Below are 7,539 nucleotides of genomic sequence, written 5' to 3'. Positions count from 1 at the left end.
CAATCCCACGGAGATTGTCGGCTTAAAGCAAGCTATGGTCATCTTGTAAATCTCAGTCAGGCAGATTCAAATGGTTATGGAGAATCGATAATTAAAAGATGAATAAAACAAAAAATAGGATAGAGATACTTATGTAATTCATTGGTGAGAATTTCATATAGACGTATGAAGATGCTTTGTTCCTTCTGAATCTCTGCTTTCCTATTGCCTTCTTCCAATCATTCATACTCCTTTCCATGGCAAGCTTATATTGGGTTTCACAGTTGTCAATGGTTACCTCCCTTCCTCTCAGTGAAAATGGTACAAATGCGCTGTCACTGCATGGCTAATCAGCTGTTGGTTCTCGATCATGTTGGAGTAGGATCCATTGATCCTTTTGCGTCTGTCACTACGCCCAACACTCACGAGTTTGAAGCTCATCATAGTCATCCCTTCCCAGATCCTACTCGGAATACCACAGACAAGGTTTAGACTTTCTGAATCTCAAGAATGCTGCCAATTGATTCTAGCCTATACCACAAAGACTCTGATCTCATGGAATGGAAGGATCGGTTGTCAGGCGAGGCAACCATGCGTCATGAATCAGGAGGCTAAGAGATACGCACTCAAGTTATTGCAAGTAGAACGGAAGTGGTTGTCAGGCACGCGTTCATAGGTAAGAATGATGATGAGTGTCACGGATCATCACATTCGTCAGGTTGAAGAACGAGTGTATATCTTAGAGAAGAAATAGGCTTGAGTTGAATAGAAAAACAATAGTACTTTGCATTAATTCATGAGGAACCGTAGAGCTCCACACCTTAATCTATGGTGTGTAGAAACTCCACCATTGAAAATACAAAAGTAATGAAGGTATAGGCATGGCCGAATGGCCAGCCCCCATAAAGGTCTAAGATAGCATAAGACTAATCAAAGATTGAAAATACAATAGCAAAAGCTCCTATTTATAGAGAACTAGTAGCCTAGGATTTACAGAAATAATTAATTAATGCAGAAATCTTCCTCCGGGCCCACTTGGTGTGTGCTTGGGCTGAGCATTAAAGCTTTCACATGTAGAGACTTTTCTTGGAGTTAAACGCCAGCTTTTGTGCCAGTTTGGGCGTTTAACTCCAGCTTTTATGCCAGTTCTAGTGTTTTGACGCCAGAATTTCTATGCTGACTTAGAACACCGGTTTGGACCATCAAATCTCGGGCAAATATGGACTATTATATATTGCAGGAAAGCCCAGGATGTCTACTTTCCAACGCTATTGAGAGTGCGCCAATTGGGTTTTTGTAGCTCCAAAAATTCTACTTCGAGTGCAGGAAGGTTAGAATCCAACAGCATCTGCAGTCCTTTTCCAGCCTCTGAATCAGATTTTTGCTCAGGTCCCTCAATTTCAGCCAGAAAATACTTGAAATCACAAAAAAATACACAAACTCATGAGATATTTGGATGTTTTCTCCATGAAGGATTATAGGTGTTTCCATAGGATTCTCCCATGTAATTCACCTCTTCCATTGCTGGGTTCTCAGGATCATAAGCTTCATCTTCGGGTGAAGCTTCTTTGGTACTGCCTGTTGCTGCTTGCATGCCAGACACACTTTGAGAAATCATATTGACTTGCTGAGTCAATATTTTGTTTTGAGCCAATATGGCATTCAGAGTATCAATTTCAAGAACTCCTTTCTTCTGATTTGTCCCATTATTCACAGGGTTCCTTTCAGAAGTGTACATAAATTGGTTATTTGCAACCATCTCAATGAGTTTCTGAGCTTCTGCAGGCATCTTCTTTAGATGAAGAGATCCTCCAGCAGAGCTGTTCAATGACATCTTGGACAGTTCAGACAGACCATCATAGAAGATACCTATGATGCTCCATTCTGAAAGTATGTCAGAAGGACACCTTCTGATCAATTACTTGTATCTTTCCCAAGCTTCATAGAGGGATTCACCTTCCTTCTGTCTGAAGGTTTGGACTTCCACTCTAAGCTTACTCAATTTTTGAGGTGGAAAAAACTTTACCAAGAAGGCATTGACTAGCTTTTCCCAAGAGTTTAGGCTTTCTTTAGGTTGTGAGTCCAACCATGTCCTAGCTCTGTCTCTTACAGCAAAAGGGAAGAGCATAAGTCTGTAGACCACAGGGTCAACCTCATTGGTCTTAACAGTATCACAGATTTGTAAGAATTCAGCTAAGAACTAATGAGGATCTTCTAATGGAAGTCCATGAAACTTGCAATTCTGTTGCATTAGAGAAACTAATTGAGGCTTACGCTCAAAGTTGTTTGCTCCAATGGCAGGGATAGAGATGCTTCTCCCATAGAAGTCGGGAGTAGGTGCTGTAAAGTCACCAATCACCTTCCTTGCATTGTTGGCATTGTTGTTGTTTTCGGCTACCATAGCTTCTTCTTATTTGAAAATTTCTGTTAGGTCCTCTACAGAGAGTTGTACTTTATCTTCTCTTAGATTTGTCTTCAAGGTCCTTTCAGGTTCAGGATTAGCTTCAACAACAATGCCTTTGTCCTTGCTCCTGCTCATATGAAAGAGAGGAGAAGAAAGTATGGAATCATCTATGTCACAGTATAGAGATTCCTTGAGGTGTTAGAGGAAAAGAAGAATAGAAAGAGGAGGTAGAGAGAAAGAATTTTCAAAAACAAATTAAAAAGATTTTGAAATAATTAAAAAAAATGGTTGATGATTTTTGAAAATTGAAATTGAGGTAATAGTTAATTGATTTTGAAAATGATTTTGAAATTAGAAATAAAAAAGATATGATTGAAAATTATTTTGAAAAAGATGTGATTGAGAAGATATGATTGAAAATCAAATTAAAAAAGAAAGTTTTAAAATTAAAGTTGATTACTTAACTAACAAGAAATTAGAAGATATGATTCTAGAATTTAAAATTTGATCCTTTCTTAATAGGCAAGTAACAACTTGAAAATTTTGAATTAAATCATTAATTGTAGCAAGGATTTTCGAAAAAAAATGGAAAGAAATTAATTTTGAAAAGATATTATTGAAAAGATATTATTTGAAAAAAATTTGATTTTGAAAAATTATGAAAATTTGAAAAAGATTTGATTTAAAAACAAAATCTTCCCTCTTGTGCCATCCTAGCGTTAAACGCCAAGAATGGTATCCATTCTGGCATTTATCGCCCAAAATACTACCTTTTTGGGCGTTTAATGCCCAGCCAGGTACCCTGGCTGGCGTTTAAACACCAGTTTTCCTTTTTCACTGGGCGTTTTGAACACCCAGCTTTTTCTGTGTAATTCCTCTGCTGTCTGTTCTGAATCTTCAATTCTCTGTATTATTGACTTGAAAAGACATAATTTTGAAAATTTTTTGAATTTTTTTTATGAGAAACAATCAAAATTCAACTAATCATGGAAAACTAAGATTAAACAAATAATGCATGCAATACACCAAACCTAGAAATTTTCATATTAAAAACACTAACAAATTGAGAATGCATATGAAAAACAACAAAATACATAAAACAAGAGAATTTAAAGATTAGAGCAAGGAAACCATTAAGAACAACTTGAAGATTAATGAAGAATAAAATTCATATATTTGAAAAATGCAAGAAGAATAAAGACATGCAATTGACACCAAACTTAAAAATTGACACTAGACTCAAACAAGAAACACAAATTATTTTTTGTTTTTGTGATTTTAAAATTCTTTTTTGTAATTTTTCGAAAATTAATTGGAAAAAGAGAAAATAAGGTATTCAAAATTTTTAATGAGAATTCCAAGAATCATGCAATGTTAGTCTAAAACTCCGGTCCAGGAATTAGACATGGCTTACTAGCCAGCCAAGCTTTCATTGAAAACTTCAGTCCAAAACACTAGACATGGCCAATGGCCAGCCAAGCTTTAGCAGATCATTACATTCAACAGCAAGATTGATAGAAATCAACAAGCTCTTGTGGTGATAGGTTGAAACCTCGGTCCAAAAGATTAGACATTGCTTCACAGCCAGCCAGACTTCAACAGATCATCATGAAACTCTAGAATTTATTCTTAAAAATTCTGAAGAACATAGAATAAATATATTTTTTTTGAGATTTTTTCGAAAATAAGAAACAAAAAGCTTAAACATAAAATAAAATTACCTAATCTAAGCAACAAGATGAACCGAGCAGATTGTCGGCTTGAAGCAAGCTATGGTCATCTTGTAAATCTCAGTCAGGCAGATTCAAATGGTTATGGAGAATTGATAATTAAAAGATGAATAAAACATAAAATAGGATAGAGATACTTATGTAATTCATTGGTGAGAATTTCAGATAAACGTATGAAGATGCTTTGTTCCTTCTGAATCTCTGCTTTCCTATTGCCTTCTTCCAATCATTCATACTCCATTCCATGGCAAGCTTATGTTGGGTTTCACCGTTGTCAATGGTTACCTCCCGTCCTCTCAGTAAAAATGGTCTAAATGCGCTATCACTGCACGGCTAATCAGTTGTTGGTTCTCGATCATGTTGGAATAGGATCCATTGATCCTTTTGTGTCTGTCACTACGCGAGTTTGAAGCTCGTCACAGTCATCCCTTCCCAGATCCTACTCGGAATACCATAGACAAGGTTTAGACTTTCCGGATCTCAAGAATGCTGCCAATTGATTCTAGCCTATACCACAAAGACTCTGATCTCATGGAATGGAAGGCTCGGTAGTCAGGCGAGGCAACCATGCGTCATGAATTAGGAGGCTAAGAGATACGCACTCAAGCTATTGCAAGTAGAACGGAAGTGGTTGTCAGGCACGCGTTCATAGGTGAGAATGATGATGAGTGTCACGGATCATCACATTCATCAGGTTGAAGAACGAGTGTATATCTTAGAGAAGAAATAGGCTTGAGTTGAATAGAATAACAATAGTACTTTGCATTAATTCCTGAGGAATAGTAGAGCTCCACACCTTAATCTATGGTGTGTAGAAACTCCATCGTTGAAAATACAAAAGTAATGAAGGTCTAGGCATGGCCGAATGGACAGCCCCCATAAAGGTCTAAGATAGCATAAGACTAATCAAAGATTGAAAATATAATAGCAAAAGGTCCTATTTATAGAGAACTAGTAGCCTAGGGTTTACAGAAATAAGTAATTAATGCAGAAATCTTCTTCCGAGCCCACTTGGTGTATGCTTGGGCTGAGCATTGTGCCAGCTTTCACATGTAGAGACTTTTTTTTGAGTTAAACGCCAGCTTTTGTGCCAGTTTGGGCGTTTAATTCCAGCTTTTATGCCAGTTCTGGTGTTTTGACGCCAGAATTTCTATGCTGACTTAGAACGCCAGTTTGGGCCATCAAATCTCAAGCAAAGTATGAACTATTATATATTGCTGGAAAGCCCAGGATGTCTACTTTTCACGCAATTAAGAGCGCACCAATTGGGCTTCTGTAGCTCCAGAAATTTCACTTCGAGTGCAGGGAGGTCAGAATCCAATAGCATCTGTAGTCCTTTTTCAGCCTCTGAATCAGATTTTTGCTCAGGTCCCTCAATTTCAGCCAAAAAATACCTGAAATAACAGAAAAATACACAAACTCATAGTAAATTCCAGAAATGTGATTTTTGAATAAAAACTAATAAAAACATAATAAAAATTAACTAAAATATACTAAAACATACTAAAAACAATGCCAAAAAGCGTATAAATTATCCGCTCATCAAACCTTCATTTCCAAAGCAAAGTATAAACTATTATATATTTCTGGAAAGCCCTGGATGTTAGCTTTCCATAGCTAATTGAAAAACAAGAACATGCAAGACTTAATACCAAGAACAAAAATTAAACAAAGAAAATAAAAAATATTTTTGAAAAGGTTTTAAAATTTTCGAAAAAAAAATAAGAAAGAAGAAAACTAAAATTAAAAAACTCAAACAAAATCAAAGACTAAACAAAGAAAAGAAAAATATTTTTTTAAAAAAAAGTTTTTAATTTTTCGAAAATTGAAGAAGAAGAAAATAAAATTAAAAGAATAAAATAAAATAAAATAAAATAAATTACCTGATCTAGGGAACAAGACAATCCGTCAGTTTGTCCAAACTCGAACAATTCCCGGCAACGGCGCCAAAAACTTGGTGCGTATGATCCCCACAATTTTGTATAGCAGTACCAGCAAGTCCACTGGGTCGTCCAAGTAATACTTGAGCGAGTCCAGGTCGATCCCACGAAGATTGTTGGCTTGAAGCAAGCTATGGTTATCTTGTAGGTCTTAGTCACGTAGATCAGAAGTTTTATATGTTTTCATTCATAAAGAAAAACTATTTATAAGAGGAATAAAGAAAAAAGAGGTAGAAAATACTGATAGGAATAGGGTTAAGGATTGGAGTTGCTTTGTCTTTCTGAATTAACTTCGATACTACTGTCTTCTTTGCTTGTGAATGATCTTGTCCTATGGCAGGCTGTATGTGATCAAAGCCATTGCCTGTGGTCATTGATCTCCTCTGCTCTAGATCAAACGCCATTACCCGTGGTCATTCAATCTGACGGAGGATGAAGCTCTAGCAGTTCATTCTCTTGGTGATCCTACCCAAAATGCCACAGACAAGGTTGAATCTTCCGGATTAGAGAATGCTATTTCTTTGGATTCTAGCCTATACCATGAAGACCCTAATCTCCCCAGAAATCGGCTAAACTGGTGTCTCGCGAAGTCCCCAACGAAGTCGTGGATTAACCATTTGAGAGATGTATAAACATAGCTGTTGGTCCATGCTTTCCGGCCATGTATTCACACGAACCCAAGTAGACGCGGGTGTTTGTCAGGCACGTTTGTCTTAATGTGATGAACAGAGCTAATTTGTCAGATCATCCTATTCACCACAATGAAGATCGGATATACATCTTAGAGATAAATCAAACACGGATCGAAGAAGAAACAGTAATACTTTTATTAATTCATAAGACTCAGCAGGGCTCCTCCCCTCAACCTAGGAGATTTAGAAACTCATACTGATGTAAAAACACATTGTAAAAAGAAAATAATGATGAATGATAGTATAAGTGTACGAATAACATGAATCTAATCCCTTAAATACTAAATAAATGACTAGTAAGGGTAAAACAGTCTTTTTAGTGCTAAAATCCACTTCTGGGGTCCACTTGGTGAGTGTTTGGGTTTAGCTTTGATGAGATCCACGTGCTATGAGGTCTCTGGGTGTGGAACGCCAGCTAGGGGGTCCTCTTTGGGCGTTTGTACATTGGTCTCTGCTCTTTTGGGCGCTGGACGCCTGGAAGGGGGCAGGTAGCTGGCGTTGGACGCCAGTTTTGGGCCTTATAATCCGAAGAAAAGTATGGACTATTATATATTGCTGGAAAGCTCTACAAGTCAGCTTTCTATAGTCGTCAAGAGCGCCCGATTTGGACTTTTTCACCTCTAGAAAAGCTCTTCTAAATGCAAGGAGGTCAGATCCGGACAGCATCTGCAGTGCTTTCTCTGTCTCTAAATCAGACTTTTGCTCCAGCTCCTCAATTTCAGCCAGAAAATACCTGAAATTTCATAAAAGCACATAAAATCATAGTAGAATCCAAAAATGTAAATTTAGCACTA

General features: G+C 37.0%; 1 non-coding gene across 1 annotated transcript; it reads left to right on the top strand.

The window, feature by feature from the left end:
* The first annotated feature begins 1,871 nt into the window (after window positions 1-1,871).
* LOC112731423 (small nucleolar RNA R71) lies at window positions 1,872-1,975 on the top strand. The gene has a single exon (XR_003167201.1). It is a non-coding gene; the product is annotated as a small nucleolar RNA R71 (small nucleolar RNA).
* The last annotated feature ends 5,564 nt before the right edge of the window (window positions 1,976-7,539 follow it).

This window comes from Arachis hypogaea, chromosome 12 (genome assembly GCF_003086295.3).
Source record: "Arachis hypogaea cultivar Tifrunner chromosome 12, arahy.Tifrunner.gnm2.J5K5, whole genome shotgun sequence".
Lineage (NCBI taxonomy): Eukaryota > Viridiplantae > Streptophyta > Magnoliopsida > Fabales > Fabaceae > Arachis > Arachis hypogaea.
This window is presented reverse-complemented; position numbering and strand designations above follow the sequence as displayed.